Source organism: Eleutherodactylus coqui, unplaced genomic scaffold, assembly GCF_035609145.1.
Source record: "Eleutherodactylus coqui strain aEleCoq1 unplaced genomic scaffold, aEleCoq1.hap1 HAP1_SCAFFOLD_452, whole genome shotgun sequence".
NCBI lineage: Eukaryota > Metazoa > Chordata > Amphibia > Anura > Eleutherodactylidae > Eleutherodactylus > Eleutherodactylus coqui.
Genome location: NW_027102021.1, coordinates 38,102 through 61,773, shown reverse-complemented (window position 1 = coordinate 61,773; position 23,672 = coordinate 38,102). Strand labels below are relative to the sequence as shown.

General features: G+C 56.7%; 101 pseudogenes; all 101 read left to right on the top strand.

The window, feature by feature from the left end:
* Positions 1-524: 524 nt before the first annotated feature.
* LOC136594434 (5S ribosomal RNA) lies at positions 525-643 on the top strand (annotated as a pseudogene).
* An 80-nt stretch (positions 644-723) lies between these two features.
* LOC136594433 (5S ribosomal RNA) lies at positions 724-842 on the top strand (annotated as a pseudogene).
* Positions 843-922: 80 nt separating this feature from the next.
* Positions 923-1,041, top strand: LOC136594521 (5S ribosomal RNA; annotated as a pseudogene).
* A 279-nt stretch (positions 1,042-1,320) lies between these two features.
* On the top strand, positions 1,321-1,439 carry LOC136594431 (5S ribosomal RNA; annotated as a pseudogene).
* Positions 1,440-1,718: 279 nt separating this feature from the next.
* On the top strand, positions 1,719-1,837 carry LOC136594430 (5S ribosomal RNA; annotated as a pseudogene).
* An 80-nt stretch (positions 1,838-1,917) lies between these two features.
* LOC136594429 (5S ribosomal RNA) lies at positions 1,918-2,036 on the top strand (annotated as a pseudogene).
* Positions 2,037-2,116: 80 nt separating this feature from the next.
* On the top strand, positions 2,117-2,235 carry LOC136594428 (5S ribosomal RNA; annotated as a pseudogene).
* An 80-nt stretch (positions 2,236-2,315) lies between these two features.
* LOC136594426 (5S ribosomal RNA) lies at positions 2,316-2,434 on the top strand (annotated as a pseudogene).
* Positions 2,435-2,514: 80 nt separating this feature from the next.
* On the top strand, positions 2,515-2,633 carry LOC136594425 (5S ribosomal RNA; annotated as a pseudogene).
* Positions 2,634-2,713: 80 nt separating this feature from the next.
* Positions 2,714-2,832, top strand: LOC136594576 (5S ribosomal RNA; annotated as a pseudogene).
* Positions 2,833-2,912: 80 nt separating this feature from the next.
* Positions 2,913-3,031, top strand: LOC136594635 (5S ribosomal RNA; annotated as a pseudogene).
* An 80-nt stretch (positions 3,032-3,111) lies between these two features.
* On the top strand, positions 3,112-3,230 carry LOC136594598 (5S ribosomal RNA; annotated as a pseudogene).
* An 80-nt stretch (positions 3,231-3,310) lies between these two features.
* On the top strand, positions 3,311-3,429 carry LOC136594424 (5S ribosomal RNA; annotated as a pseudogene).
* An 80-nt stretch (positions 3,430-3,509) lies between these two features.
* Positions 3,510-3,628, top strand: LOC136594423 (5S ribosomal RNA; annotated as a pseudogene).
* An 83-nt stretch (positions 3,629-3,711) lies between these two features.
* LOC136594422 (5S ribosomal RNA) lies at positions 3,712-3,830 on the top strand (annotated as a pseudogene).
* An 80-nt stretch (positions 3,831-3,910) lies between these two features.
* LOC136594500 (5S ribosomal RNA) lies at positions 3,911-4,029 on the top strand (annotated as a pseudogene).
* An 80-nt stretch (positions 4,030-4,109) lies between these two features.
* Positions 4,110-4,228, top strand: LOC136594557 (5S ribosomal RNA; annotated as a pseudogene).
* Positions 4,229-4,308: 80 nt separating this feature from the next.
* Positions 4,309-4,427, top strand: LOC136594421 (5S ribosomal RNA; annotated as a pseudogene).
* An 80-nt stretch (positions 4,428-4,507) lies between these two features.
* LOC136594494 (5S ribosomal RNA) lies at positions 4,508-4,626 on the top strand (annotated as a pseudogene).
* Positions 4,627-4,706: 80 nt separating this feature from the next.
* Positions 4,707-4,825, top strand: LOC136594419 (5S ribosomal RNA; annotated as a pseudogene).
* Positions 4,826-4,905: 80 nt separating this feature from the next.
* Positions 4,906-5,024, top strand: LOC136594418 (5S ribosomal RNA; annotated as a pseudogene).
* Positions 5,025-5,104: 80 nt separating this feature from the next.
* On the top strand, positions 5,105-5,223 carry LOC136594462 (5S ribosomal RNA; annotated as a pseudogene).
* An 80-nt stretch (positions 5,224-5,303) lies between these two features.
* Positions 5,304-5,422, top strand: LOC136594417 (5S ribosomal RNA; annotated as a pseudogene).
* Positions 5,423-5,502: 80 nt separating this feature from the next.
* LOC136594415 (5S ribosomal RNA) lies at positions 5,503-5,621 on the top strand (annotated as a pseudogene).
* A 293-nt stretch (positions 5,622-5,914) lies between these two features.
* LOC136594414 (5S ribosomal RNA) lies at positions 5,915-6,033 on the top strand (annotated as a pseudogene).
* An 80-nt stretch (positions 6,034-6,113) lies between these two features.
* Positions 6,114-6,232, top strand: LOC136594412 (5S ribosomal RNA; annotated as a pseudogene).
* An 80-nt stretch (positions 6,233-6,312) lies between these two features.
* Positions 6,313-6,431, top strand: LOC136594411 (5S ribosomal RNA; annotated as a pseudogene).
* Positions 6,432-6,511: 80 nt separating this feature from the next.
* LOC136594491 (5S ribosomal RNA) lies at positions 6,512-6,630 on the top strand (annotated as a pseudogene).
* An 80-nt stretch (positions 6,631-6,710) lies between these two features.
* LOC136594410 (5S ribosomal RNA) lies at positions 6,711-6,829 on the top strand (annotated as a pseudogene).
* An 80-nt stretch (positions 6,830-6,909) lies between these two features.
* Positions 6,910-7,028, top strand: LOC136594409 (5S ribosomal RNA; annotated as a pseudogene).
* An 80-nt stretch (positions 7,029-7,108) lies between these two features.
* LOC136594461 (5S ribosomal RNA) lies at positions 7,109-7,227 on the top strand (annotated as a pseudogene).
* Positions 7,228-7,307: 80 nt separating this feature from the next.
* On the top strand, positions 7,308-7,426 carry LOC136594408 (5S ribosomal RNA; annotated as a pseudogene).
* An 80-nt stretch (positions 7,427-7,506) lies between these two features.
* Positions 7,507-7,625, top strand: LOC136594406 (5S ribosomal RNA; annotated as a pseudogene).
* Positions 7,626-7,918: 293 nt separating this feature from the next.
* LOC136594404 (5S ribosomal RNA) lies at positions 7,919-8,037 on the top strand (annotated as a pseudogene).
* A 478-nt stretch (positions 8,038-8,515) lies between these two features.
* Positions 8,516-8,634, top strand: LOC136594403 (5S ribosomal RNA; annotated as a pseudogene).
* An 80-nt stretch (positions 8,635-8,714) lies between these two features.
* On the top strand, positions 8,715-8,833 carry LOC136594402 (5S ribosomal RNA; annotated as a pseudogene).
* Positions 8,834-8,913: 80 nt separating this feature from the next.
* Positions 8,914-9,032, top strand: LOC136594561 (5S ribosomal RNA; annotated as a pseudogene).
* Positions 9,033-9,112: 80 nt separating this feature from the next.
* LOC136594401 (5S ribosomal RNA) lies at positions 9,113-9,231 on the top strand (annotated as a pseudogene).
* An 83-nt stretch (positions 9,232-9,314) lies between these two features.
* LOC136594400 (5S ribosomal RNA) lies at positions 9,315-9,433 on the top strand (annotated as a pseudogene).
* Positions 9,434-9,513: 80 nt separating this feature from the next.
* LOC136594399 (5S ribosomal RNA) lies at positions 9,514-9,632 on the top strand (annotated as a pseudogene).
* An 80-nt stretch (positions 9,633-9,712) lies between these two features.
* On the top strand, positions 9,713-9,831 carry LOC136594541 (5S ribosomal RNA; annotated as a pseudogene).
* Positions 9,832-9,911: 80 nt separating this feature from the next.
* On the top strand, positions 9,912-10,030 carry LOC136594398 (5S ribosomal RNA; annotated as a pseudogene).
* Positions 10,031-10,110: 80 nt separating this feature from the next.
* On the top strand, positions 10,111-10,229 carry LOC136594397 (5S ribosomal RNA; annotated as a pseudogene).
* Positions 10,230-10,309: 80 nt separating this feature from the next.
* Positions 10,310-10,428, top strand: LOC136594467 (5S ribosomal RNA; annotated as a pseudogene).
* Positions 10,429-10,508: 80 nt separating this feature from the next.
* Positions 10,509-10,627, top strand: LOC136594591 (5S ribosomal RNA; annotated as a pseudogene).
* Positions 10,628-10,707: 80 nt separating this feature from the next.
* Positions 10,708-10,826, top strand: LOC136594396 (5S ribosomal RNA; annotated as a pseudogene).
* A 279-nt stretch (positions 10,827-11,105) lies between these two features.
* On the top strand, positions 11,106-11,224 carry LOC136594393 (5S ribosomal RNA; annotated as a pseudogene).
* Positions 11,225-11,304: 80 nt separating this feature from the next.
* LOC136594583 (5S ribosomal RNA) lies at positions 11,305-11,423 on the top strand (annotated as a pseudogene).
* Positions 11,424-11,503: 80 nt separating this feature from the next.
* LOC136594392 (5S ribosomal RNA) lies at positions 11,504-11,622 on the top strand (annotated as a pseudogene).
* Positions 11,623-11,702: 80 nt separating this feature from the next.
* LOC136594391 (5S ribosomal RNA) lies at positions 11,703-11,821 on the top strand (annotated as a pseudogene).
* Positions 11,822-11,901: 80 nt separating this feature from the next.
* LOC136594390 (5S ribosomal RNA) lies at positions 11,902-12,020 on the top strand (annotated as a pseudogene).
* Positions 12,021-12,100: 80 nt separating this feature from the next.
* On the top strand, positions 12,101-12,219 carry LOC136594389 (5S ribosomal RNA; annotated as a pseudogene).
* Positions 12,220-12,299: 80 nt separating this feature from the next.
* On the top strand, positions 12,300-12,418 carry LOC136594388 (5S ribosomal RNA; annotated as a pseudogene).
* Positions 12,419-12,498: 80 nt separating this feature from the next.
* LOC136594387 (5S ribosomal RNA) lies at positions 12,499-12,617 on the top strand (annotated as a pseudogene).
* Positions 12,618-12,697: 80 nt separating this feature from the next.
* Positions 12,698-12,816, top strand: LOC136594490 (5S ribosomal RNA; annotated as a pseudogene).
* Positions 12,817-12,896: 80 nt separating this feature from the next.
* Positions 12,897-13,015, top strand: LOC136594386 (5S ribosomal RNA; annotated as a pseudogene).
* Positions 13,016-13,095: 80 nt separating this feature from the next.
* Positions 13,096-13,214, top strand: LOC136594385 (5S ribosomal RNA; annotated as a pseudogene).
* Positions 13,215-13,294: 80 nt separating this feature from the next.
* Positions 13,295-13,413, top strand: LOC136594459 (5S ribosomal RNA; annotated as a pseudogene).
* An 80-nt stretch (positions 13,414-13,493) lies between these two features.
* On the top strand, positions 13,494-13,612 carry LOC136594384 (5S ribosomal RNA; annotated as a pseudogene).
* An 80-nt stretch (positions 13,613-13,692) lies between these two features.
* On the top strand, positions 13,693-13,811 carry LOC136594381 (5S ribosomal RNA; annotated as a pseudogene).
* A 293-nt stretch (positions 13,812-14,104) lies between these two features.
* On the top strand, positions 14,105-14,223 carry LOC136594380 (5S ribosomal RNA; annotated as a pseudogene).
* Positions 14,224-14,701: 478 nt separating this feature from the next.
* Positions 14,702-14,820, top strand: LOC136594379 (5S ribosomal RNA; annotated as a pseudogene).
* An 80-nt stretch (positions 14,821-14,900) lies between these two features.
* Positions 14,901-15,019, top strand: LOC136594378 (5S ribosomal RNA; annotated as a pseudogene).
* An 80-nt stretch (positions 15,020-15,099) lies between these two features.
* Positions 15,100-15,218, top strand: LOC136594560 (5S ribosomal RNA; annotated as a pseudogene).
* Positions 15,219-15,298: 80 nt separating this feature from the next.
* LOC136594520 (5S ribosomal RNA) lies at positions 15,299-15,417 on the top strand (annotated as a pseudogene).
* An 83-nt stretch (positions 15,418-15,500) lies between these two features.
* LOC136594377 (5S ribosomal RNA) lies at positions 15,501-15,619 on the top strand (annotated as a pseudogene).
* An 80-nt stretch (positions 15,620-15,699) lies between these two features.
* Positions 15,700-15,818, top strand: LOC136594376 (5S ribosomal RNA; annotated as a pseudogene).
* Positions 15,819-15,898: 80 nt separating this feature from the next.
* Positions 15,899-16,017, top strand: LOC136594540 (5S ribosomal RNA; annotated as a pseudogene).
* An 80-nt stretch (positions 16,018-16,097) lies between these two features.
* On the top strand, positions 16,098-16,216 carry LOC136594375 (5S ribosomal RNA; annotated as a pseudogene).
* An 80-nt stretch (positions 16,217-16,296) lies between these two features.
* On the top strand, positions 16,297-16,415 carry LOC136594466 (5S ribosomal RNA; annotated as a pseudogene).
* An 80-nt stretch (positions 16,416-16,495) lies between these two features.
* LOC136594589 (5S ribosomal RNA) lies at positions 16,496-16,614 on the top strand (annotated as a pseudogene).
* Positions 16,615-16,694: 80 nt separating this feature from the next.
* On the top strand, positions 16,695-16,813 carry LOC136594374 (5S ribosomal RNA; annotated as a pseudogene).
* An 80-nt stretch (positions 16,814-16,893) lies between these two features.
* On the top strand, positions 16,894-17,012 carry LOC136594567 (5S ribosomal RNA; annotated as a pseudogene).
* An 80-nt stretch (positions 17,013-17,092) lies between these two features.
* LOC136594373 (5S ribosomal RNA) lies at positions 17,093-17,211 on the top strand (annotated as a pseudogene).
* An 80-nt stretch (positions 17,212-17,291) lies between these two features.
* Positions 17,292-17,410, top strand: LOC136594371 (5S ribosomal RNA; annotated as a pseudogene).
* An 80-nt stretch (positions 17,411-17,490) lies between these two features.
* On the top strand, positions 17,491-17,609 carry LOC136594519 (5S ribosomal RNA; annotated as a pseudogene).
* Positions 17,610-17,888: 279 nt separating this feature from the next.
* On the top strand, positions 17,889-18,007 carry LOC136594369 (5S ribosomal RNA; annotated as a pseudogene).
* Positions 18,008-18,087: 80 nt separating this feature from the next.
* Positions 18,088-18,206, top strand: LOC136594582 (5S ribosomal RNA; annotated as a pseudogene).
* An 80-nt stretch (positions 18,207-18,286) lies between these two features.
* LOC136594588 (5S ribosomal RNA) lies at positions 18,287-18,405 on the top strand (annotated as a pseudogene).
* An 80-nt stretch (positions 18,406-18,485) lies between these two features.
* Positions 18,486-18,604, top strand: LOC136594368 (5S ribosomal RNA; annotated as a pseudogene).
* Positions 18,605-18,883: 279 nt separating this feature from the next.
* LOC136594367 (5S ribosomal RNA) lies at positions 18,884-19,002 on the top strand (annotated as a pseudogene).
* Positions 19,003-19,082: 80 nt separating this feature from the next.
* Positions 19,083-19,201, top strand: LOC136594580 (5S ribosomal RNA; annotated as a pseudogene).
* Positions 19,202-19,281: 80 nt separating this feature from the next.
* LOC136594366 (5S ribosomal RNA) lies at positions 19,282-19,400 on the top strand (annotated as a pseudogene).
* Positions 19,401-19,480: 80 nt separating this feature from the next.
* Positions 19,481-19,599, top strand: LOC136594365 (5S ribosomal RNA; annotated as a pseudogene).
* An 80-nt stretch (positions 19,600-19,679) lies between these two features.
* LOC136594503 (5S ribosomal RNA) lies at positions 19,680-19,798 on the top strand (annotated as a pseudogene).
* An 80-nt stretch (positions 19,799-19,878) lies between these two features.
* On the top strand, positions 19,879-19,997 carry LOC136594364 (5S ribosomal RNA; annotated as a pseudogene).
* Positions 19,998-20,077: 80 nt separating this feature from the next.
* LOC136594489 (5S ribosomal RNA) lies at positions 20,078-20,196 on the top strand (annotated as a pseudogene).
* An 80-nt stretch (positions 20,197-20,276) lies between these two features.
* LOC136594363 (5S ribosomal RNA) lies at positions 20,277-20,395 on the top strand (annotated as a pseudogene).
* Positions 20,396-20,475: 80 nt separating this feature from the next.
* Positions 20,476-20,594, top strand: LOC136594362 (5S ribosomal RNA; annotated as a pseudogene).
* An 80-nt stretch (positions 20,595-20,674) lies between these two features.
* Positions 20,675-20,793, top strand: LOC136594458 (5S ribosomal RNA; annotated as a pseudogene).
* Positions 20,794-20,873: 80 nt separating this feature from the next.
* LOC136594360 (5S ribosomal RNA) lies at positions 20,874-20,992 on the top strand (annotated as a pseudogene).
* Positions 20,993-21,072: 80 nt separating this feature from the next.
* Positions 21,073-21,191, top strand: LOC136594359 (5S ribosomal RNA; annotated as a pseudogene).
* A 293-nt stretch (positions 21,192-21,484) lies between these two features.
* On the top strand, positions 21,485-21,603 carry LOC136594357 (5S ribosomal RNA; annotated as a pseudogene).
* Positions 21,604-22,081: 478 nt separating this feature from the next.
* Positions 22,082-22,200, top strand: LOC136594356 (5S ribosomal RNA; annotated as a pseudogene).
* Positions 22,201-22,280: 80 nt separating this feature from the next.
* On the top strand, positions 22,281-22,399 carry LOC136594355 (5S ribosomal RNA; annotated as a pseudogene).
* Positions 22,400-22,479: 80 nt separating this feature from the next.
* LOC136594558 (5S ribosomal RNA) lies at positions 22,480-22,598 on the top strand (annotated as a pseudogene).
* An 80-nt stretch (positions 22,599-22,678) lies between these two features.
* LOC136594518 (5S ribosomal RNA) lies at positions 22,679-22,797 on the top strand (annotated as a pseudogene).
* An 83-nt stretch (positions 22,798-22,880) lies between these two features.
* LOC136594354 (5S ribosomal RNA) lies at positions 22,881-22,999 on the top strand (annotated as a pseudogene).
* Positions 23,000-23,079: 80 nt separating this feature from the next.
* Positions 23,080-23,198, top strand: LOC136594353 (5S ribosomal RNA; annotated as a pseudogene).
* Positions 23,199-23,278: 80 nt separating this feature from the next.
* Positions 23,279-23,397, top strand: LOC136594539 (5S ribosomal RNA; annotated as a pseudogene).
* Positions 23,398-23,477: 80 nt separating this feature from the next.
* Positions 23,478-23,596, top strand: LOC136594352 (5S ribosomal RNA; annotated as a pseudogene).
* Positions 23,597-23,672: the final 76 nt, after the last annotated feature.

The following is a 23,672-nucleotide window of genomic DNA, read 5'->3' as shown; positions in this document are numbered from 1 at the left end:
TACCAGTATGGGTGACCGGCTGGGAATCCCAGGTCATGCTGACTTTTAAGGCCAGTGAGTAGGTTGCTTTCCTTTTCGGAGGTGCGTTCGCACTGCAGAAAGCCATAGGAAAGGAGGAGGAGCTGTCAACGGGCATTCTAAGCTGAATGTGCCTGCTCTCGTCAGATCGCGGCCGCCAGCCAGCTTGAGGCCTGGCAAGTACCAGTATGGTGTGACCGGCTGGGAATCCCAGGTCCCGTTGACTTTTATGGCCGTGAGTAGGTTTCTTTCCTTTTCGGAGGTGCGTTCGCACTGCAGAAAGCCCATAGGAAAGGAGGAGGAGCTGTCAACAGGCATTCTAAGCTGAATGTGCCTGCTCTCGTCAGATCGCGGCGCCAGCCAGCTTGAGGCCTGGCAAGTACCAGTATGGGTGACCGGCTTGGGAATCCCAGGTCCCGTTGACTTTTAAGGGCCGTGAGTAGGTTGCTTTCCTTTTCGGAGGTGCGTTCGCACTGCAGAAAGCCCATAGGAAAGGAGGAGGAGCTGTCAACGGGCATTCTAAGCTGAATGTGCCTGCTCTCGTCAGATCGCGGCCGCCAGCCAGCTTGAGGCCTGGCAAGTACCAGTATGGGTGACCGGCTGGGAATCCCAGGTCCCGTTGACTTTTAAGGCCGTGAGTAGGTTTCTTTCCTTTTTGGAGGTGCGTTCGCACTGCAGAAAGCCCATAGGAAAGGAGGAGGAGCTGTCAACGGGCATTCTAAGCTGAATGTGCCTGCTCTCGTCAGATCGCGGCCGCCAGCCAGCTTGAGGCCTGGCAAGTACCAGTATGGGTGACCGGCTGGGAATCCCAGGTCCCGTTGACTTTTAAGGCCGTGAGTAGGTTTCTTTCCTTTTCGGAGGTGCGTTCGCACTGCAGAAAGCCCATAGGAAAGGAGGAGGAGCTGTCAACGGGAATTCTAAGCTGAATGTGCCTGCTCTCGTCAGATCGCGGCCGCCAGCCAGCTTGAGGCCTGGCAAGTACCAGTATGGGTGACCGGCTGGGAATCCCAGGTCCCGTTGACTTTTAAGGCCGTGAGTAGGTTTCTTTCCTTTTCGGAGGTGCGTTCGCACTGCAGAAAGCCCATAGGAAAGGAGGAGGAGCTGTCAACGGGCATTCTAAGCTGAATGTGCCTGCTCTCGTCAGATCTGCGGCCGCCAGCCAGCTTGAGGCCTGGCAAGTACCAGTATGGGTGAGCGGCTGGGAATCCAGGTCCCGTTGACTTTTAAGGCCGTGAGTAGGTTGCTTTCCTTTTCGGAGGTGAGTTCGCACTGCAGAAAGCCCATAGGAAAGGAGGAGGAGATGTCAACGGGCATTCTAAGCTGAATGTGCCTGCTCTCGTCAGATCGCGGCCGCCAGCCAGCTTGAGGCCTGGCAAGTACCAGTATGGGTGACCGGCTGGGAATCCCAGGTCCCGTTGACTTTTAAGGCCGTGGGTAGGTTTCTTTCCTTTTCGGAGGTGCGTTCGCACTGCAGAAAGCCCATAGGAAAGGAGGAGGAGCTGTCAACGGGCATTCTAAGCTGAATGTGCCTGCTCTTGTCAGATTGCGGCCGCCAGCCAGCTTGAGGCCTGGCAAGTACCAGTATGGGTGACCGGCTGGGAATCCCAGGTCCCGTTGACTTTTAAGGCCGTGAGTAGGTTTCTTTCCTTTTCGGAGGTGCGTTCGCACTGCAGAAAGCCCATAGGAAAGGAGGCGGAGCTGTCAACGGGCATTCTAAGCTGAATGTGCCTGCTCTCGTCAGATCGCGGCCGCCAGCCAGCTTGAGGCCTGGCAAGTACCAGTATGGGTGACCGGCTGGGAATCCCAGGTCCCGTTGACTTTTAAGGCCGTGAGTAGGTTTCTTTCCTTTTCGGAAGTGCGTTCGCACTGCAGAAAGCCCATAGGAAAGGAGGAGGAGCTGTCAACGGGCATTCTAAGCTGAATGTGCCTGCTCTCGTCAGATCGCGGCCGCCAGCCAGCTTGAGGCCTGGCAAGTACCAGTATGGGTGACCGGCTGGGAATCCCAGGTCCCGTTGACTTTTAAGGCCGTGAGTAGGTTTCTTTCCTTTTCGGAGGTGCGTTCGCACTGCAGAAAGCCCATAGGAAAGGAGGAGGAGCTGTCAACGGGCATTCTAAGCTGAATGTGCCTGCTCTCGTCAGATCGCGGCCGCCAGCCAGCTTGAGGCCTGGCAAGTACCAGTATGGGTGACCGGCTGGGAATCCCAGGTCCCGTTGACTTTTAAGGCCGTGAGCAGGTTGCTTTCCTTTTCGGAGGTGCGTTCGCACTGCAGAAAGCCCATAGGAAAGGAGGAGGAGCTGTCAACGGGCATTCTAAGCTGAATGTGCCTGCTCTCGTCAGATCGCGGCCGCCAGCCAGCTTGAGGCCTGGCAAGTACCAGTATGGGTGACCGGCTGGGAATCCCAGGTCCCGTTGACTTTTAAGGCCGTGAGCAGGTTGCTTTCCTTTTCGGAGGTGCGTTCGCACTGCAGAAAGCCCATAGGAAAGGAGGAGGAGCTGTCAACGGGCATTCTAAGCTGAATGTGCCTGCTCTCGTCAGATCGCGGCCGCCAGCCAGCTTGAGGCCTGGCAAGTACCAGTATGGGTGACCGGCTGGGAATCCCAGGTCCCGTTGACTTTTAAGGCCGTGAGTAGGTTTTTTTCCTTTTCGGAGGTGCGTTCGCACTGCAGAAAGCCCATAGGAAAGGAGGAGGAGCTGTCAACGGGCATTCTAAGCTGAATGTGCCTGGTCTCGTCAGATCGCGGCCGCCAGCCAGCTTGAGGCCTGGCAAGTACCAGTATGGGTGACCGGCTGGGAATCCCAGGTCCCGTTGACTTTTAAGGCCGTGAGTAGGTTTTTTTCCTTTTCGGAGGTGCGTTCGCACTGCAGAAAGCCCATAGGAAAGGAGGAGGAGCTGTCAACGGGCATTCTAAGCTGAATGTGCCTGGTCTCGTCAGATCGCGGCCGCCAGCCAGTTTGAGGCCTGGCAAGTACCAGTATGGGTGACCGGCTGGGAATGCCAGGTCCCGTTGACTTTTAAGGCCGTGAGTAGGTTTCTTTCCTTTTCGGAGGTGCGTTCGCACTGCAGAAAGCCCATAGGAAAGGAGGAGGAGCTGTCAACGGGCATTCTAAGCTGAATGTGCCTGCTCTCGTCAGATCGCGGCCGCCAGCCAGCTTGAGGCCTGGCAAGTACCAGTATGGGTGACCGGCTGGTAATCCCAGGTCCCGTTGACTTTTAAGGCCGTGAGTAGGTTTCTTTCCTTTTCGGAGGTGCGTTCGCACTGCAGAAAGCCCATAGGAAAGGAGGAGGAGCTGTCAACGGGCATTCTAAGCTGAATGTGCCTGCTCTCGTCAGATCGCGGCCGCCAGCCAGCTTGAGGCCTGGCAAGTACCAGTATGGGTGACCGGCTGGGAATCCCAGGTCCCGTTGACTTTTAAGGCCGTGAGTAGGTTTCTTTCCTATTCGGAGGTGCGTTCGCACTGCAGAAAGCCCATAGGAAAGGAGGAGGAGCTGTCAACGGGCATTCTAAGCTGAATGTGCCTGCTCTCGTCAGATCGCGGCCGCCAGCCAGCTTGAGGCCTGGCAAGTACCAGTATGGGTGACCGGCTGGGAATCCCAGGTCCCGTTGACTTTTAAGGCCGTGAGTAGGTTTCTTTCCGTTTCGGAGGTGCGTTCGCACTGCAGAAAGCCCATAGGAAAGGAGGAGGAGGAGCTGTCAACGGGCATTCTAAGCTGAATGTGCCTGCTCTCGTCAGATCGCGGCCGCCAGCCAGCTTGAGGCCTGGCAAGTACCAGTATGGGTGACCGGCTGGGAATCCCAGGTCCCGTTGACTTTTAAGGCCGTGAGTAGGTTTCTTTCCTTTTCGGAGGTGCGTTCGCACTGCAGAAAGCCCATAGGAAAGGAGGAGAAGCTGTCAATGGGCATTCTAAGCTGAATGTGCCTGCTCTCGTCAGATCGCGGCCGCCAGCCAGCTTGAGGCCTGGCAAGTACCAGTATGGGTGACCGGCTGGGAATCCCAGGTCCCGTTGACTTTTAAGGCCGTGAGTAGGTTTCTTTCCTTTTCGGAGGTGCGTTCGCACTGCAGAAAGCCCATAGGAAAGGAGGAGGAGCTGTCAACGGGCATTCTAAGCTGAATGTGCCTGCTCTCGTCAGATCGCGGCCGCCAGCCAGCTTGAGGCCTGGCAAGTACCAGTATGGGTGACCGGCTGCGAATCCCAGGTCCCGTTGACTTTTAAGGCCGTGAGTAGGTTTCTTTCCTTTTCGGAGGTGCGTTCGCACTGCAGAAAGCCCATAGGAAAGGAGGAGGAGCTGTCAACGGGCATTCTAAGCTGAATGTGCCTGCTCTCGTCAGATCGCGGCCGCCAGCCAGCTTGAGGCCTGGCAAGTACCAGTATGGGTGACCGGCTGGGAATCCCAGGTCCCGTTGACTTTTAAGGCCGTGAGTAGGTTTCTTTCCGTTTCGGAGGTGCGTTCGCACTGCAGAAAGCCCATAGGAAAGGAGGAGGAGCTGTCAACGGGCATTCTAAGCTGAATGTGCCTGCTCTCGTCAGACCGCGGCCGCCAGCCAGCTTGAGGCCTGGCAAGTACCAGTATGGGTGACCGGCTGGGAATCCCAGGTCCCGTTGACTTTTAAGGCCGTGAGTAGGTTTCTTTCCTTTTCGGAGGTGCGTTCGCACTGCAGAAAGCCCATAGGAAAGGAGGAGGAGCTGTCAACGGGCATTCTAAGCTGAATGTGCCTGCTCTCGTCAGATCGCGGCCGCCAGCCAGCTTGAGGCCTGGCAAGTACCAGTATGGGTGACCGGCTGGGAATCCCAGGTCCCGTTGACTTTTAAGGCCGTGAGTAGGTTTCTTTCCTTTTCGGAGGTGCGTTCGCACTGCAGAAAGCCCATAGGAAAGGAGGAGGAGCTGTCAACGGGCATTCTAAGCTGAATGTGCCTGCTCTCGTCAGATCGCGGCCGCCAGCCAGCTTGAGGCCTGGCAAGTACCAGTATGGGTGACCGGCTGGGAATCCCAGGTCCCGTTGACTTTTAAGGCCGTGAGTAGTTTTCTTTCCTTTTCGGAGGTGCGTTCGCACTGCAGAAAGCCCATAGGAAAGGATGAGGCGCTGTCAACGGGCATTCTAAGCTGAATGTGCCTGCTCTCGTCAGATTGCGGCCGCCAGGCAGCTTGAGGCCTGGCAAGTACCAGTATGGGTGACCGGCTGGGAATCCCAGGTCCCGTTGACTTTTAAGGCCGTGAGTAGGTTTCTTTCCGTTTCGGAGGTGCGTTCGCACTGCAGAAAGCCCATAGGAAAGGAGGAGGAGCTGTCAACGGGCATTCTAAGCTGAATGTGCCTGCTCTCGTCAGATCGCGGCCGCCAGCCAGCTTGAGGCCTGGCAAGTACCAGTATGGGTGACCGGCTGGGAATCCCAGGTCCCGTTGACTTTTAAGGCCGTGAGTGGGTTTCTTTCCGTTTCGGAGGTGCGTTCGCACTGCAGAAAGCCCATAGGAAAGGAGGAGGAGCTGTCAACGGGCATTCTAAGCTGAATGTGCCTGCTCTCGTCAGATCGCGGCCGCCAGCCAGCTTGAGGCCTGGCAAGTACCAGTATGGGTGACCGGCTGGGAATCCCAGGTCCCGTTGACTTTTAAGGCCGTGAGTAGGTTTCTTTCCGTTTCGGAGGTGCGTTCGCACTGCAGAAAGCCCATAGGAAAGGAGGAGGAGCTGTCAACGGGCATTCTAAGCTGAATGTGCCTGCTCTCGTCAGATCGCTCTCGTCAGATCGCGGCCGCCAGCCAGCTTGAGGCCTGGCAAGTACCAGTATGGGTGACCGGCTGGGAATCCCAGGTCCCGTTGACTTTTAAGGCCGTGAGTAGGTTTCTTTCCTTTTCGGAGGTGCGTTCGCACTGCAGAAAGCCCATAGGAAAGGAGGAGGAGCTGTCAACGGGCATTCTAAGCTGAATGTGCCTGCTCTCGTCAGATCGCGGCCGCCAGCCAGCTTGAGGCCTGGCAAGTACCAGTATGGGTGACCGGCTGGGAATCCCAGGTCCCGTTGACTTTTAAGGCCGTGAGTAGGTTTCTTTCCTTTTCGGAGGTGCGTTCGCACTGCAGAAAGCCCATAGGAAAGGAGGAGGAGCTGTCAACGGGCATTCTAAGCTGAATGTGCCTGCTCTCGTCAGATCGCGGCCGCCAGCCAGCTTGAGGCCTGGCAAGTACCAGTATGGGTGACCGGCTGGGAATCCCAGGTCCCGTTGACTTTTAAGGCCGTGAGTAGGTTTCTTTCCTTTTCGGAGGTGCGTTCGCACTGCAGAAAGCCCATAGGAAAGGAGGAGGAGCTGTCAACGGGCATTCTAAGCTGAATGTGCCTGCTCTCGTCAGATCGCGGCCGCCAGCCAGCTTGAGGCCTGGCAAGTACCAGTATGGGTGACCGGCTGGGAATCCCAGGTCCCGTTGACTTTTAAGGCCGTGAGTAGGTTTCTTTCCGTTTCGGAGGTGCGTTCGCACTGCAGAAAGCCCATAGGAAAGGAGGAGGAGCTGTCAACGGGCATTCTAAGCTGAATGTGCCTGCTCTCGTCAGACCGCGGCCGCCAGCCAGCTTGAGGCCTGGCAAGTACCAGTATGGGTGACCGGCTGGGAATCCCAGGTCCCGTTGACTTTTAAGGCCGTGAGTAGGTTTCTTTCCTTTTCGGAGGTGCGTTCGCACTGCAGAAAGCCCATAGGAAAGGAGGAGGAGCTGTCAACGGGCATTCTAAGCTGAATGTGCCTGCTCTCGTCAGATCGCGGCCGCCAGCCAGCTTGAGGCCTGGCAAGTACCAGTATGGGTGACCGGCTGGGAATCCCAGGTCCCGTTGACTTTTAAGGCCGTGAGTAGGTTTCTTTCCTTTTCGGAGGTGCGTTCGCACTGCAGAAAGCCCATAGGAAAGGAGGAGGAGCTGTCAACGGGCATTCTAAGCTGAATGTGCCTGCTCTCGTCAGATCGCGGCCGCCAGCCAGCTTGAGGCCTGGCAAGTACCAGTATGGGTGACCGGCTGGGAATCCCAGGTCCCGTTGACTTTTAAGGCCGTGAGTAGTTTTCTTTCCTTTTCGGAGGTGCGTTCGCACTGCAGAAAGCCCATAGGAAAGGATGAGGAGCTGTCAACGGGCATTCTAAGCTGAATGTGCCTGCTCTCGTCAGATTGCGGCCGCCAGGCAGCTTGAGGCCTGGCAAGTACCAGTATGGGTGACCGGCTGGGAATCCCAGGTCCCGTTGACTTTTAAGGCCGTGAGTAGGTTTCTTTCCGTTTCGGAGGTGCGTTCGCACTGCAGAAAGCCCATAGGAAAGGAGGAGGAGCTGTCAACGGGCATTCTAAGCTGAATGTGCCTGCTCTCGTCAGATCGCGGCCGCCAGCCAGCTTGAGGCCTGGCAAGTACCAGTATGGGTGACCGGCTGGGAATCCCAGGTCCCGTTGACTTTTAAGGCCGTGAGTGGGTTTCTTTCCGTTTCGGAGGTGCGTTCGCACTGCAGAAAGCCCATAGGAAAGGAGGAGGAGCTGTCAACGGGCATTCTAAGCTGAATGTGCCTGCTCTCGTCAGATCGCGGCCGCCAGCCAGCTTGAGGCCTGGCAAGTACCAGTATGGGTGACCGGCTGGGAATCCCAGGTCCCGTTGACTTTTAAGGCCGTGAGTAGGTTTCTTTCCGTTTCGGAGGTGCGTTCGCACTGCAGAAAGCCCATAGGAAAGGAGGAGGAGCTGTCAACGGGCATTCTAAGCTGAATGTGCCTGCTCTCGTCAGATCGCTCTCGTCAGATCGCGGCCGCCAGCCAGCTTGAGGCCTGGCAAGTACCAGTATGGGTGACCGGCTGGGAATCCCAGGTCCCGTTGACTTTTAAGGCCGTGAGTAGGTTTCTTTCCTTTTCGGAGGTGCGTTCGCACTGCAGAAAGCCCATAGGAAAGGAGGAGGAGCTGTCAACGGGCATTCTAAGCTGAATGTGCCTGCTCTCGTCAGATCGCGGCCGCCAGCCAGCTTGAGGCCTGGCAAGTACCAGTATGGGTGACCGGCTGGGAATCCCAGGTCCCGTTGACTTTTAAGGCCGTGAGTAGGTTTCTTTCCTTTTCGGAGGTGCGTTCGCACTGCAGAAAGCCCATAGGAAAGGAGGAGGAGCTGTCAACAGGCATTCTAAGCTGAATGTGCCTGCTCTCGTCAGATTGCGGCCGCCAGCCAGCTTGAGGCCTGGCAAGTACCAGTATGGGTGACCGGCTGGGAATCCCAGGTCCCGTTGACTTTTAAGGCCGTGAGTAGGTTTCTTTCCTTTTCGGAAGTGCGTTCGCACTGCAGAAAGCCCATAGGAAAGGAGGAGGAGCTGTCAACGGGCATTCAAAGCTGAATGTGCCTGCTCTTGTCAGATCGCGGCCGCCAGCCAGCTTGAGGCCTGGCAAGTACCAGTATGGGTGACCGGCTGGGAATCCCAGGTCCCGTTGACTTTTAAGGCCGTGAGTAGGTTTCTTTCCTTTTCGGAGGTGCGTTCGCACTGCAGAAAGCCCATAGGAAAGGAGGAGGAGCTGTCAACGGGCATTCTAAGCTGAATGTGCCTGCTCTCGTCAGATCGCGGCCGCCAGCCAGCTTGAGGCCTGGCAAGTACCAGTATGGGTGACCGGCTGGGAATCCCAGGTCCCGTTGACTTTTAAGGCCGTGAGTAGGTTGCTTTCCTTTTCGGAGGTGCGTTCGCACTGCAGAAAGCCCATAGGAAAGGAGGAGGAGCTGTCAACGGGCATTCTAAGCTGAATGTGCCTGCTCTCGTCAGATCGCGGCCGCCAGCCAGCTTGAGGCCTGGCAAGTACCAGTATGGGTGACCGGCTGGGAATCCCAGGTCCCGTTGACTTTTAAGGCCGTGAGTAGGTTTCTTTCCTTTTCGGAGGTGCGTTCGCACTGCAGAAAGCCCATAGGAAAGGAGGAGGAGCTGTCAACGGGCATTCTAAGCTGAATGTGCCTGCTCTTGTCAGATCGCGGCCGCCAGCCAGCTTGAGGCCTGGCAAGTACCAGTATGGGTGACCGGCTGGGAATCCCAGGTCCCGTTGACTTTTAAGGCCGTGAGTAGGTTTCTTTCCTTTTCGGAGGTGCGTCCGCACTGCAGAAAGCCCATAGGAAAGGAGGAGGAGCTGTCAACGGGCATTCTAAGCTGAATGTGCCTGCTCTCGTCAGATCGCGGCCGCCAGCCAGCTTGAGGCCTGGCAAGTACCAGTATGGGTGACCGGCTGGGAATCCCAGGTCCCGTTGACTTTTAAGGCCGTGAGTAGGTTTCTTTCCTTTTCGGAGGTGCGTTCGCACTGCAGAAAGCCCATAGGAAAGGAGGAGGAGGAGCTGTCAACGGGCATTCTAAGCTGAATGTGCCTGCTCTCGTCAGATCGCGGCCGCCAGCCAGCTTGAGGCCTGGCAAGTACCAGTATGGGTGACCGGCTGGGAATCCCAGGTCCCGTTGACTTTTAAGGCCGTGAGTAGGTTGCTTTCCTTTTCGGAGGTGCGTTCGCACTGCAGAAAGCCCATAGGAAAGGAGGAGGAGCTGTCAACGGGCATTCTAAGCTGAATGTGCCTGCTCTCGTCAGATCGCGGCCGCCAGCCAGCTTGAGGCCTGGCAAGTACCAGTATGGGTGACCGGCTGGGAATCCCAGGTCCCGTTGACTTTTAAGGCCGTGAGTAGGTTTCTTTCCTTTTCGGAGGTGCGTTCGCACTGCAGAAAGCCCATAGGAAAGGAGGAGGAGCTGTCAACGGGCATTCTAAGCTGAATGTGCCTGCTCTCGTCAGATTGCGGCCGCCAGCCAGCTTGAGGCCTGGCAAGTACCAGTATGGGTGACCGGCTGGGAATCCCAGGTCCCGTTGACTTTTAAGGCCGTGAGTAGGTTTCTTTCCTTTTCGGAGGTGCGTTCGCACTGCAGAAAGCCCATAGGAAAGGAGGCGGAGCTGTCAACGGGCATTCTAAGCTGAATGTGCCTGCTCTCGTCAGATCGCGGCCGCCAGCCAGCTTGAGGCCTGGCAAGTACCAGTATGGGTGACCGGCTGGGAATCCCAGGTCCCGTTGACTTTTAAGGCCGTGAGTAGGTTTCTTTCCTTTTCGGAAGTGCGTTCGCACTGCAGAAAGCCCATAGGAAAGGAGGAGGAGCTGTCAACGGGCATTCTAAGCTGAATGTGCCTGCTCTCGTCAGATCGCGGCCGCCAGCCAGCTTGAGGCCTGGCAAGTACCAGTATGGGTGACCGGCTGGGAATCCCAGGTCCCGTTGACTTTTAAGGCCGTGAGTAGGTTTCTTTCCTTTTCGGAGGTGCGTTCGCACTGCAGAAAGCCCATAGGAAAGGAGGAGGAGCTGTCAACGGGCATTCTAAGCTGAATGTGCCTGCTCTCGTCAGATCGCGGCTGCCAGCCAGCTTGAGGCCTGGCAAGTACCAGTATGGGTGACCGGCTGGGAATCCCAGGTCCCGTTGACTTTTAAGGCCGTGAGTAGGTTGCTTTCCTTTTCGGAGGTGCGTTCGCACTGCAGAAAGCCCATAGGAAAGGAGGAGGAGCTGTCAACGGGCATTCTAAGCTGAATGTGCCTGCTCTCGTCAGATCGCGGCCGCCAGCCAGCTTGAGGCGTGGCAAGTACCAGTATGGGTGACCGGCTGGGAATCCCAGGTCCCGTTGACTTTTAAGGCCGTGAGTAGGTTTCTTTCCTTTTCGGAGGTGCGTTCGCACTGCAGAAAGCCCATAGGAAAGGAGGAGGAGCTGTCAACGGGCATTCTAAGCTGAATGTGCCTGCTCTCGTCAGATCGCGGCCGCCAGCCAGCTTGAGGCCTGGCAAGTACCAGTATGGGTGACCGGCTGGGAATCCCAGGTCCCGTTGACTTTTAAGGCCGTGAGTAGGTTTCTTTCCTTTTCGGAGGTGCGTTCGCACTGCAGAAAGCCCATAGGAAAGGAGGAGGAGCTGTCAACGGGCATTCTAAGCTGAATGTGCCTGCTCTCGTCAGATCGCGGCCGCCAGCCAGCTTGAGGCCTGGCAAGTACCAGTATGGGTGACCGGCTGGGAATCCCAGGTCATGCTGACTTTTAAGGCCGTGAGTAGGTTGCTTTCCTTTTCGGAGGTGCGTTCGCACTGCAGAAAGCCCATAGGAAAGGAGGAGGAGCTGTCAACGGGCATTCTAAGCTGAATGTGCCTGCTCTCGTCAGATCGCGGCCGCCAGCCAGCTTGAGGCCTGGCAAGTACCAGTATGGGTGACCGGCTGGGAATCCCAGGTCCCGTTGACTTTTATGGCCGTGAGTAGGTTTCTTTCCTTTTCGGAGGTGCGTTCGCACTGCAGAAAGCCCATAGGAAAGGAGGAGGAGCTGTCAACAGGCATTCTAAGCTGAATGTGCCTGCTCTCGTCAGATCGCGGCCGCCAGCCAGCTTGAGGCCTGGCAAGTACCAGTATGGGTGACCGGCTGGGAATCCCAGGTCCCGTTGACTTTTAAGGCCGTGAGTAGGTTGCTTTCCTTTTCGGAGGTGCGTTCGCACTGCAGAAAGCCCATAGGAAAGGAGGAGGAGCTGTCAACGGGCATTCTAAGCTGAATGTGCCTGCTCTCGTCAGATCGCGGCCGCCAGCCAGCTTGAGGCCTGGCAAGTACCAGTATGGGTGACCGGCTGGGAATCCCAGGTCCCGTTGACTTTTAAGGCCGTGAGTAGGTTTCTTTCCTTTTTGGAGGTGCGTTCGCACTGCAGAAAGCCCATAGGAAAGGAGGAGGAGCTGTCAACGGGCATTCTAAGCTGAATGTGCCTGCTCTCGTCAGATCGCGGCCGCCAGCCAGCTTGAGGCCTGGCAAGTACCAGTATGGGTGACCGGCTGGGAATCCCAGGTCCCGTTGACTTTTAAGGCCGTGAGTAGGTTTCTTTCCTTTTCGGAGGTGCGTTCGCACTGCAGAAAGCCCATAGGAAAGGAGGAGGAGCTGTCAACGGGCATTCTAAGCTGAATGTGCCTGCTCTCGTCAGATCGCGGCCGCCAGCCAGCTTGAGGCCTGGCAAGTACCAGTATGGGTGACCGGCTGGGAATCCCAGGTCCCGTTGACTTTTAAGGCCGTGAGTAGGTTTCTTTCCTTTTTGGAGGTGCGTTCGCACTGCAGAAAGCCCATAGGAAAGGAGGAGGAGCTGTCAACGGGCATTCTAAGCTGAATGTGCCTGCTCTCGTCAGATCGCGGCCGCCAGCCAGCTTGAGGCCTGGCAAGTACCAGTATGGGTGACCGGCTGGGAATCCCAGGTCCCGTTGACTTTTAAGGCCGTGAGTAGGTTTCTTTCCTTTTCGGAGGTGCGTTCGCACTGCAGAAAGCCCATAGGAAAGGAGGAGGAGCTGTCAACGGGCATTCTAAGCTGAATGTGCCTGCTCTCGTCAGATCGCGGCCGCCAGCCAGCTTGAGGCCTGGCAAGTACCAGTATGGGTGACCGGCTGGGAATCCCAGGTCCCGTTGACTTTTAAGGCCGTGAGTAGGTTTCTTTCCTTTTCGGAGGTGCGTTCGCACTGCAGAAAGCCCATAGGAAAGGAGGAGGAGCTGTCAACGGGCATTCTAAGCTGAATGTGCCTGCTCTCGTCAGATCGCGGCCGCCAGCCAGCTTGAGGCCTGGCAAGTACCAGTATGGGTGACCGGCTGGGAATCCCAGGTCCCGTTGACTTTTAAGGCCGTGAGTAGGTTTCTTTCCGTTTCGGAGGTGCGTTCGCACTGCAGAAAGCCCATAGGAAAGGAGGAGGAGCTGTCAACGGGCATTCTAAGCTGAATGTGCCTGCTCTCGTCAGACCGCGGCCGCCAGCCAGCTTGAGGCCTGGCAAGTACCAGTATGGGTGACCGGCTGGGAATCCCAGGTCCCGTTGACTTTTAAGGCCGTGAGTAGGTTTCTTTCCTTTTCGGAGGTGCGTTCGCACTGCAGAAAGCCCATAGGAAAGGAGGAGGAGCTGTCAACGGGCATTCTAAGCTGAATGTGCCTGCTCTCGTCAGATCGCGGCCGCCAGCCAGCTTGAGGCCTGGCAAGTACCAGTATGGGTGACCGGCTGGGAATCCCAGGTCCCGTTGACTTTTAAGGCCGTGAGTAGGTTTCTTTCCTTTTCGGAGGTGCGTTCGCACTGCAGAAAGCCCATAGGAAAGGAGGAGGAGCTGTCAACGGGCATTCTAAGCTGAATGTGCCTGCTCTCGTCAGATCGCGGCCGCCAGCCAGCTTGAGGCCTGGCAAGTACCAGTATGGGTGACCGGCTGGGAATCCCAGGTCCCGTTGACTTTTAAGGCCGTGAGTAGTTTTCTTTCCTTTTCGGAGGTGCGTTCGCACTGCAGAAAGCCCATAGGAAAGGATGAGGAGCTGTCAACGGGCATTCTAAGCTGAATGTGCCTGCTCTCGTCAGATTGCGGCCGCCAGGCAGCTTGAGGCCTGGCAAGTACCAGTATGGGTGACCGGCTGGGAATCCCAGGTCCCGTTGACTTTTAAGGCCGTGAGTAGGTTTCTTTCCGTTTCGGAGGTGCGTTCGCACTGCAGAAAGCCCATAGGAAAGGAGGAGGAGCTGTCAACGGGCATTCTAAGCTGAATGTGCCTGCTCTCGTCAGATCGCGGCCGCCAGCCAGCTTGAGGCCTGGCAAGTACCAGTATGGGTGACCGGCTGGGAATCCCAGGTCCCGTTGACTTTTAAGGCCGTGAGTGGGTTTCTTTCCGTTTCGGAGGTGCGTTCGCACTGCAGAAAGCCCATAGGAAAGGAGGAGGAGCTGTCAACGGGCATTCTAAGCTGAATGTGCCTGCTCTCGTCAGATCGCGGCCGCCAGCCAGCTTGAGGCCTGGCAAGTACCAGTATGGGTGACCGGCTGGGAATCCCAGGTCCCGTTGACTTTTAAGGCCGTGAGTAGGTTTCTTTCCGTTTCGGAGGTGCGTTCGCACTGCAGAAAGCCCATAGGAAAGGAGGAGGAGCTGTCAACGGGCATTCTAAGCTGAATGTGCCTGCTCTCGTCAGATCGCTCTCGTCAGATCGCGGCCGCCAGCCAGCTTGAGGCCTGGCAAGTACCAGTATGGGTGACCGGCTGGGAATCCCAGGTCCCGTTGACTTTTAAGGCCGTGAGTAGGTTTCTTTCCTTTTCGGAGGTGCGTTCGCACTGCAGAAAGCCCATAGGAAAGGAGGAGGAGCTGTCAACGGGCATTCTAAGCTGAATGTGCCTGCTCTCGTCAGATCGCGGCCGCCAGCCAGCTTGAGGCCTGGCAAGTACCAGTATGGGTGACCGGCTGGGAATCCCAGGTCCCGTTGACTTTTAAGGCCGTGAGTAGGTTTCTTTCCTTTTCGGAGGTGCGTTCGCACTGCAGAAAGCCCATAGGAAAGGAGGAGGAGCTGTCAACAGGCATTCTAAGCTGAATGTGCCTGCTCTCGTCAGATTGCGGCCGCCAGCCAGCTTGAGGCCTGGCAAGTACCAGTATGGGTGACCGGCTGGGAATCCCAGGTCCCGTTGACTTTTAAGGCCGTGAGTAGGTTTCTTTCCTTTTCGGAAGTGCGTTCGCACTGCAGAAAGCCCATAGGAAAGGAGGAGGTGCTGTCAACGGGCATTCAAAGCTGAATGTGCCTGCTCTTGTCAGATCGCGGCCGCCAGCCAGCTTGAGGCCTGGCAAGTACCAGTATGGGTGACCGGCTGGGAATCCCAGGTCCCGTTGACTTTTAAGGCCGTGAGTAGGTTTCTTTCCTTTTCGGAGGTGCGTTCGCACTGCAGAAAGCCCATAGGAAAGGAGGAGGAGCTGTCAACGGGCATTCTAAGCTGAATGTGCCTGCTCTCGTCAGATCGCGGCCGCCAGCCAGCTTGAGGCCTGGCAAGTACCAGTATGGGTGACCGGCTGGGAATCCCAGGTCCCGTTGACTTTTAAGGCCGTGAGTAGGTTGCTTTCCTTTTCGGAGGTGCGTTCGCACTGCAGAAAGCCCATAGGAAAGGAGGAGGAGCTGTCAACGGGCATTCTAAGCTGAATGTGCCTGCTCTCGTCAGATCGCGGCCGCCAGCCAGCTTGAGGCCTGGCAAGTACCAGTATGGGTGACCGGCTGGGAATCCCAGGTCCCGTTGACTTTTAAGGCCGTGAGTAGGTTTCTTTCCTTTTCGGAGGTGCGTTCGCACTGCAGAAAGCCCATAGGAAAGGAGGAGGAGCTGTCAACGGGCATTCTAAGCTGAATGTGCCTGCTCTTGTCAGATCGCGGCCGCCAGCCAGCTTGAGGCCTGGCAAGTACCAGTATGGGTGACCGGCTGGGAATCCCAGGTCCCGTTGACTTTTAAGGCCGTGAGTAGGTTTCTTTCCTTTTCGGAGGTGCGTCCGCACTGCAGAAAGCCCATAGGAAAGGAGGAGGAGCTGTCAACGGGAATTCTAAGCTGAATGTGCCTGCTCTCGTCAGATCGCGGCCGCCAGCCAGCTTGAGGCCTGGCAAGTACCAGTATGGGTGACCGGCTGGGAATCCCAGGTCCCGTTGACTTTTAAGGCCGTGAGTAGGTTTCTTTCCTTTTCGGAGGTGCGTTCGCACTGCAGAAAGCCCATAGGAAAGGAGGAGGAGGAGCTGTCAACGGGCATTCTAAGCTGAATGTGCCTGCTCTCGTCAGATCGCGGCCGCCAGCCAGCTTGAGGCCTGGCAAGTACCAGTATGGGTGACCGGCTGGGAATCCCAGGTCCCGTTGACTTTTAAGGCCGTGAGTAGGTTGCTTTCCTTTTCGGAGGTGCGTTCGCACTGCAGAAAGCCCATAGGAAAGGAGGAGGAGCTGTCAACGGGCATTCTAAGCTGAATGTGCCTGCTCTCGTCAGATCGCGGCCGCCAGCCAGCTTGAGGCCTGGCAAGTACCAGTATGGGTGACCGGCTGGGAATCCCAGGTCCCGTTGACTTTTAAGGCCGTGAGTAGGTTTCTTTCCTTTTCGGAGGTGCGTTCGCACTGCAGAAAGCCCATAGGAAAGGAGGAGGAGCTGTCAACGGGCATTCTAAGCTGAATGTGCCTGCTCTCGTCAGATTGCGGCCGCCAGCCAGCTTGAGGCCTGGCAAGTACCAGTATGGGTGACCGGCTGGGAATCCCAGGTCCCGTTGACTTTTAAGGCCGTGAGTAGGTTTCTTTCCTTTTCGGAGGTGCGTTCGCACTGCAGAAAGCCCATAGGAAAGGAGGAGGAGCTGTCAACGGGCATTCTAAGCTGAATGTGCCTGCTCTCGTCAGATCGCGGCCGCCAGCCAGCTTGAGGCCTGGCAAGTACCAGTATGGGTGACCGGCTGGGAATCCCAGGTCCCGTTGACTTTTAAGGCCGTGAGTAGGTTTCTTTCCTTTTCGGAGGTGCGTTCGCACTGCAGAAAGCCCATAGGAAAGGAGGAGGAGCTGTCAACGGGCATTCTAAGCTGAATGTGCCTGCTCTCGTCAGATCGCGGCTGCCAGCCAGCTTGAGGCCTGGCAAGTACCAGTATGGGTGACCGGCTGGGAATCCCAGGTCCCGTTGACTTTTAAGGCCGTGAGTAGGTTGCTTTCCTTTTCGGAGGTGCGTTCGCACTGCAGAAAGCCCATAGGAAAGGAGGAGGAGCTGTCAACGGGCATTCTAAGCTGAATGTGCCTGCTCTCGTCAGATCGCGGCCGCCAGCCAGCTTGAGGCGTGGCAAGTACCAGTATGGGTGACCGGCTGGGAATCCCAGGTCCCGTTGACTTTTAAGGCCGTGAGTAGGTTTCTTTCCTTTTCGGAGGTGCGTTCGCACTGCAGAAAGCCCATAGGAAAGGAGGAGGAGCTGTCAACGGGCATTCTAAGCTGAATGTGCCTGCTCTCGTCAGATCGCGGCCGCCAGCCAGCTTGAGGCCTGGCAAGTACCAGTATGGGTGACCGGCTGGGAATCCCAGGTCCCGTTGACTTTTAAGGCCGTGAGTAGGTTTCTTTCCTTTTCGGAGGTGCGTTCGCACTGCAGAAAGCCCATAGGAAAGGAGGAGGAGCTGTCAACGGGCATTCTAAGCTGAATGTGCCTGCTCTCGTCAGATCGCGGCCGCCAGCCAGCTTGCGGCCTGGCAAGTACCAGTATGGGTGACCGGCTGGGAATCCCAGGTCCCGTTGACTTTTAAGGCCGTGAGTAGGTTTCTTTCCTTTTCGGAGGTGCGTTCGCACTGCAGAAAGCCCATAGGAAAGGAGGAGGAGCTGTCAACGGGCATTCTAAGCTGAATGTGCCTGCTCTCGTCAGATCGCGGCCGCCAGCCAGCTTGAGGCCTGGCAAGTACCAGTATGGGTGACCGGCTGGGAATCCCAGGTCCCGTTGACTTTTAAGGCCGTGAGTAGGTTTCTTTCCTTTTCGGAGGTGCGTTCGCACTGCAGAAAGCCCATAGGAAAGGAGGAGGAGCTGTCAACGGGCATTCTAAGCTGAATGTGCCTGCTCTCGTCAGATCGCGGCCGCCAGCCAGCTTGAGGCCTGGCAAGTACCAGTATGGGTGACCGGCTGGGAATCCCAGGTCCCGTTGACTTTTAAGGCCGTGAGTAGGTTTCTTTCCTTTTCGGAGGTGCGTTTGCACTGCAGAAAGCCCATAGGAAAGGAGGAGGAGCTGTCAACGGGAATTCTAAGCTGAATGTGCCTGCTCTCGTCAGATCGCGGCCGCCAGCCAGCTTGAGGCCTGGCAAGTACCAGTATGGGTGACCGGCTGGGAATCCCAGGTCCCGTTGACTTTTAAGGCCGTGAGTAGGTTTCTTTCCTTTTCGGAGGTGCGTTCGCACTGCAGAAAGCCCATAGGAAAGGAGGAGGAGCTGTCAACGGGCATTCTAAGCTGAATGTGCCTGCTCTCGTCAGATCGCGGCCGCCAGCCAGCTTGAGGCCTGGCAAGTACCAGTATGGGTGACCGGCTGGGAATCCCAGGTCATGCTGACTTTTAAGGCCGTGAGTAGGTTGCTTTCCTTTTCGGAGGTGCGTTCGCACTGCAGAAAGCCCATAGGAAAGGAGGAGGAGCTGTCAACGGGCATTCTAAGCTGAATGTGCCTGCTCTCGTCAGATCGCGGCCGCCAGCCAGCTTGAGGCCTGGCAAGTACCAGTATGGGTGACCGGCTGGGAATCCCAGGTCCCGTTGACTTTTATGGCCGTGAGTAGGTTTCTTTCCTTTTCGGAGGTGCGTTCGCACTGCAGAAAGCCCATAGGAAAGGAGGAGGAGCTGTCAACAGGCATTCTAAGCTGAATGTGCCTGCTCTCGTCAGATCGCGGCCGCCAGCCAGCTTGAGGCCTGGCAAGTACCAGTATGGGTGACCGGCTGGGAATCCCAGGTCCCGTTGACTTTTAAGGCCGTGAGTAGGTTGCTTTCCTTTTCGGAGGTGCGTTCGCACTGCAGAAAGCCCATAGGAAAGGAGGAGGAGCTGTCAACGGGCATTCTAAGCTGAATGTGCCTGCTCTCGTCAGATCGCGGCCGCCAGCCAGCTTGAGGCGTGGCAAGTACCAGTATGGGTGACCGGCTGGGAATCCCAGGTCCCGTTGACTTTTAAGGCCGTGAGTAGGTTTCTTTCCTTTTCGGAGGTGCGTTCGCACTGCAGAAAGCCCATAGGAAAGGAGGAGGAGCTGTCAACGGGCATTCTAAGCTGAATGTGCCTGCTCTCGTCAGATCGCGGCCGCCAGCCAGCTTGAGGCCTGGCAAGTACCAGTATGGGTGACCGGCTGGGAATCCCAGGTCCCGTTGACTTTTAAGGCCGTGAGTAGGTTTCTTTCCTTTTCGGAGGTGCGTTCGCACTGCAGAAAGCCCATAGGAAAGGAGGAGGAGCTGTCAACGGGCATTCTAAGCTGAATGTGCCTGCTCTCGTCAGATCGCGGCCGCCAGCCAGCTTGAGGCCTGGCAAGTACCAGTATGGGTGACCGGCTGGGAATCCCAGGTCATGCTGACTTTTAAGGCCGTGAGTAGGTTGCTTTCCTTTTCGGAGGTGCGTTCGCACTGCAGAAAGCCCATAGGAAAGGAGGAGGAGCTGTCAACGGGCATTCTAAGCTGAATGTGCCTGCTCTCGTCAGATCGCGGCCGCCAGCCAGCTTGAGGCCTGGCAAGTACCAGTATGGGTGACCGGCTGGGAATCCCAGGTCCCGTTGACTTTTATGGCCGTGAGTAGGTTTCTTTCCTTTTCGGAGGTGCGTTCGCACTGCAGAAAGCCCATAGGAAAGGAGGAGGAGCTGTCAACAGGCATTCTAAGCTGAATGTGCCTGCTCTCGTCAGATCGCGGCCGCCAGCCAGCTTGAGGCCTGGCAAGTACCAGTATGGGTGACCGGCTGGGAATCCCAGGTCCCGTTGACTTTTAAGGCCGTGAGTAGGTTGCTTTCCTTTTCGGAGGTGCGTTCGCACTGCAGAAAGCCCATAGGAAAGGAGGAGGAGCTGTCAACGGGCATTCTAAGCTGAATGTGCCTGCTCTCGTCAGATCGCGGCCGCCAGCCAGCTTGAGGCCTGGCAAGTACCAGTATGGGTGACCGGCTGGGAATCCCAGGTCCCGTTGACTTTTAAGGCCGTGAGTAGGTTTCTTTCCTTTTTGGAGGTGCGTTCGCACTGCAGAAAGCCCATAGGAAAGGAGGAGGAGCTGTCAACGGGCATTCTAAGCTGAATGTGCCTGCTCTCGTCAGATCGCGGCCGCCAGCCAGCTTGAGGCCTGGCAAGTACCAGTATGGGTGACCGGCTGGGAATCCCAGGTCCCGTTGACTTTTAAGGCCGTGAGTAGGTTTCTTTCCTTTTCGGAGGTGCGTTCGCACTGCAGAAAGCCCATAGGAAAGGAGGAGGAGCTGTCAGCGGGCATTCTAAGCTGAATGTGCCTGCTCTCGTCAGATCGCGGCCGCCAGCCAGCTTGAGGCCTGGCAAGTACCAGTATGGGTGACCGGCTGGGAATCCCAGGTCCCGTTGACTTTTAAGGCCGTGAGTAGGTTTCTTTCCTTTTCGGAGGTGCGTTCGCACTGCAGAAAGCCCATAGGAAAGGAGGAGGAGCTGTCAACGGGCATTCTAAGCTGAATGTGCCTGCTCTCGTCAGATCGCGGCCGCCAGCCAGCTTGAGGCCTGGCAAGTACCAGTATGGGTGACCGGCTGGGAATCCCAGGTCCCGTTGACTTTTAAGGCCGTGAGTAGGTTTCTTTCCGTTTCGGAGGTGCGTTCGCACTGCAGAAAGCCCATAGGAAAGGAGGAGGAGCTGTCAACGGGCATTCTAAGCTGAATGTGCCTGCTCTCGTCAGACCGCGGCCGCCAGCCAGCTTGAGGCCTGGCAAGTACCAGTATGGGTGACCGGCTGGGAATCCCAGGTCCCGTTGACTTTTAAGGCCGTGAGTAGGTTTCTTTCCTTTTCGGAGGTGCGTTCGCACTGCAGAAAGCCCATAGGAAAGGAGGAGGAGCTGTCAACGGGCATTCTAAGCTGAATGTGCCTGCTCTCGTCAGATCGCGGCCGCCAGCCAGCTTGAGGCCTGGCAAGTACCAGTATGGGTGACCGGCTGGGAATCCCAGGTCCCGTTGACTTTTAAGGCCGTGAGTAGGTTTCTTTCCTTTTCGGAGGTGCGTTCGCACTGCAGAAAGCCCATAGGAAAGGAGGAGGAGCTGTCAACGGGCATTCTAAGCTGAATGTGCCTGCTCTCGTCAGATCGCGGCCGCCAGCCAGCTTGAGGCCTGGCAAGTACCAGTATGGGTGACCGGCTGGGAATCCCAGGTCCCGTTGACTTTTAAGGCCGTGAGTAGTTTTCTTTCCTTTTCGGAGGTGCGTTCGCACTGCAGAAAGCCCATAGGAAAGGATGAGGAGCTGTCAACGGGCATTCTAAGCTGAATGTGCCTGCTCTCGTCAGATTGCGGCCGCCAGGCAGCTTGAGGCCTGGCAAGTACCAGTATGGGTGACCGGCTGGGAATCCCAGGTCCCGTTGACTTTTAAGGCCGTGAGTAGGTTTCTTTCCGTTTCGGAGGTGCGTTCGCACTGCAGAAAGCCCATAGGAAAGGAGGAGGAGCTGTCAACGGGCATTCTAAGCTGAATGTGCCTGCTCTCGTCAGATCGCGGCCGCCAGCCAGCTTGAGGCCTGGCAAGTACCAGTATGGGTGACCGGCTGGGAATCCCAGGTCCCGTTGACTTTTAAGGCCGTGAGTGGGTTTCTTTCCGTTTCGGAGGTGCGTTCGCACTGCAGAAAGCCCATAGGAAAGGAGGAGGAGCTGTCAACGGGCATTCTAAGCTGAATGTGCCTGCTCTCGTCAGATCGCGGCCGCCAGCCAGCTTGAGGCCTGGCAAGTACCAGTATGGGTGACCGGCTGGGAATCCCAGGTCCCGTTGACTTTTAAGGCCGTGAGTAGGTTTCTTTCCGTTTCGGAGGTGCGTTCGCACTGCAGAAAGCCCATAGGAAAGGAGGAGGAGCTGTCAACGGGCATTCTAAGCTGAATGTGCCTGCTCTCGTCAGATCGCTCTCGTCAGATCGCGGCCGCCAGCCAGCTTGAGGCCTGGCAAGTACCAGTATGGGTGACCGGCTGGGAATCCCAGGTCCCGTTGACTTTTAAGGCCGTGAGTAGGTTTCTTTCCTTTTCGGAGGTGCGTTCGCACTGCAGAAAGCCCATAGGAAAGGAGGAGGAGCTGTCAACGGGCATTCTAAGCTGAATGTGCCTGCTCTCGTCAGATCGCGGCCGCCAGCCAGCTTGAGGCCTGGCAAGTACCAGTATGGGTGACCGGCTGGGAATCCCAGGTCCCGTTGACTTTTAAGGCCGTGAGTAGGTTTCTTTCCTTTTCGGAGGTGCGTTCGCACTGCAGAAAGCCCATAGGAAAGGAGGAGGAGCTGTCAACAGGCATTCTAAGCTGAATGTGCCTGCTCTCGTCAGATTGCGGCCGCCAGCCAGCTTGAGGCCTGGCAAGTACCAGTATGGGTGACCGGCTGGGAATCCCAGGTCCCGTTGACTTTTAAGGCCGTGAGTAGGTTTCTTTCCTTTTCGGAAGTGCGTTCGCACTGCAGAAAGCCCATAGGAAAGGAGGAGGAGCTGTCAACGGGCATTCAAAGCTGAATGTGCCTGCTCTTGTCAGATCGCGGCCGCCAGCCAGCTTGAGGCCTGGCAAGTACCAGTATGGGTGACCGGCTGGGAATCCCAGGTCCCGTTGACTTTTAAGGCCGTGAGTAGGTTTCTTTCCTTTTCGGAGGTGCGTTCGCACTGCAGAAAGCCCATAGGAAAGGAGGAGGAGCTGTCAACGGGCATTCTAAGCTGAATGTGCCTGCTCTCGTCAGATCGCGGCCGCCAGCCAGCTTGAGGCCTGGCAAGTACCAGTATGGGTGACCGGCTGGGAATCCCAGGTCCCGTTGACTTTTAAGGCCGTGAGTAGGTTGCTTTCCTTTTCGGAGGTGCATTCGCACTGCAGAAAGCCCATAGGAAAGGAGGAGCAGCTGTCAACGGGCATTCTAAGCTGAATGTGCCTGCTCTCGTCAGATCGCGGCCGCCAGCCAGCTTGAGGCCTGGCAAGTACCAGTATGGGTGACCGGCTGGGAATCCCAGGTCCCGTTGACTTTTAAGGCCGTGAGTAGGTTTCTTTCCTTTTCGGAGGTGCGTTCGCACTGCAGAAAGCCCATAGGAAAGGAGGAGGAGCTGTCAACGGGCATTCTAAGCTGAATGTGCCTGCTCTTGTCAGATCGCGGCCGCCAGCCAGCTTGAGGCCTGGCAAGTACCAGTATGGGTGACCGGCTGGGAATCCCAGGTCCCGTTGACTTTTAAGGCCGTGAGTAGGTTTCTTTCCTTTTCGGAGGTGCGTCCGCACTGCAGAAAGCCCATAGGAAAGGAGGAGGAGCTGTCAACGGGAATTCTAAGCTGAATGTGCCTGCTCTCGTCAGATCGCGGCCGCCAGCCAGCTTGAGGCCTGGCAAGTACCAGTATGGGTGACCGGCTGGGAATCCCAGGTCCCGTTGACTTTTAAGGCCGTGAGTAGGTTTCTTTCCTTTTCGGAGGTGCGTTCGCACTGCAGAAAGCCCATAGGAAAGGAGGAGGAGGAGCTGTCAACGGGCATTCTAAGCTGAATGTGCCTGCTCTCGTCAGATCGCGGCCGCCAGCCAGCTTGAGGCCTGGCAAGTACCAGTATGGGTGACCGGCTGGGAATCCCAGGTCCCGTTGACTTTTAAGGCCGTGAGTAGGTTGCTTTCCTTTTCGGAGGTGCGTTCGCACTGCAGAAAGCCCATAGGAAAGGAGGAGGAGCTGTCAACGGGCATTCTAAGCTGAATGTGCCTGCTCTCGTCAGATCGCGGCCGCCAGCCAGCTTGAGGCCTGGCAAGTACCAGTATGGGTGACCGGCTGGGAATCCCAGGTCCCGTTGACTTTTAAGGCCGTGAGTAGGTTTCTTTCCTTTTCGGAGGTGCGTTCGCACTGCAGAAAGCCCATAGGAAAGGAGGAGGAGCTGTCAACGGGCATTCTAAGCTGAATGTGCCTGCTCTCGTCAGATTGCGGCCGCCAGCCAGCTTGAGGCCTGGCAAGTACCAGTATGGGTGACCGGCTGGGAATCCCAGGTCCCGTTGACTTTTAAGGCCGTGAGTAGGTTTCTTTCCTTTTCGGAGGTGCGTTCGCACTGCAGAAAGCCCATAGGAAAGGAGGCGGAGCTGTCAACGGGCATTCTAAGCTGAATGTGCCTGCTCTCGTCAGATCGCGGCCGCCAGCCAGCTTGAGGCCTGGCAAGTACCAGTATGGGTGACCGGCTGGGAATCCCAGGTCCCGTTGACTTTTAAGGCCGTGAGTAGGTTTCTTTCCTTTTCGGAAGTGCGTTCGCACTGCAGAAAGCCCATAGGAAAGGAGGAGG